We start from the raw sequence: 721 nt of genomic DNA, 5'->3' as shown, positions 1-721 counted from the left end.
CACAATCAGCTCCTGGCCTAGTTTTCACAGCTGATACAGAGCTTCTCAAGCGGTTCTTTCTGCAGAGGTAATCGATCTGATTCTTACGCATACCAACAGGTGAAATCCATGTATATAACCTGCGTTTATGTCTCTTAAAAAACGTATTTGCAATGAATAAGTCATTGTGCAAAATTAAATCATTCTATCTCCAGCTCCATTTATGTCACCAAGTCCATGTTTTCCAACTACTGAATCTTCTTCTCTTTTCGCAACTTTTGCATTCCAGTCACCCATTATTATCAATGCATCTTGATTGCATGTTCAATCGATTTCCGACTGTAAAAGTTGGTAGAAATCTTCTGTTTCCTCTTCTTTGGCTCTGGTTGTTGGTGATAGTGGTATTCACTGCACTTCCTTGTATGTGTATTGGTATTATCCTGTCACTCACAATCCTGTATTTCAAAACGGATCTAGAAATGACTTTATTAACTATGAATGACATCACTCGCACCATGCAAGGTTTAGAATGGGTTGTGGTACTAGGGACATTGTAGCTAATGTTAGATGGATCTTGGCTGAAAGCAGGGGATACCAGAGGAATGTATATCTGTTTTTCATTGACTATGCAAAGGCATTTGACTGCTTGGATCATAACAAACTGTGGCTGACTCTGAGAAGAATGGGAATCCCAGAACACTTGATCGTGCTAATGTGAAACCTATACTTGGACCAAGAGGCA

This window comes from Elephantulus edwardii, unplaced genomic scaffold (genome assembly GCF_000299155.1).
Source record: "Elephantulus edwardii isolate Elephantulus edwardi_28Jun2011 unplaced genomic scaffold, EleEdw1.0 scaffold00239, whole genome shotgun sequence".
Classification (NCBI taxonomy): domain Eukaryota; kingdom Metazoa; phylum Chordata; class Mammalia; order Macroscelidea; family Macroscelididae; genus Elephantulus; species Elephantulus edwardii.
The sequence above is the reverse complement of the archived record's forward strand: the minus strand, read 5'-3'. Positions refer to the sequence as shown.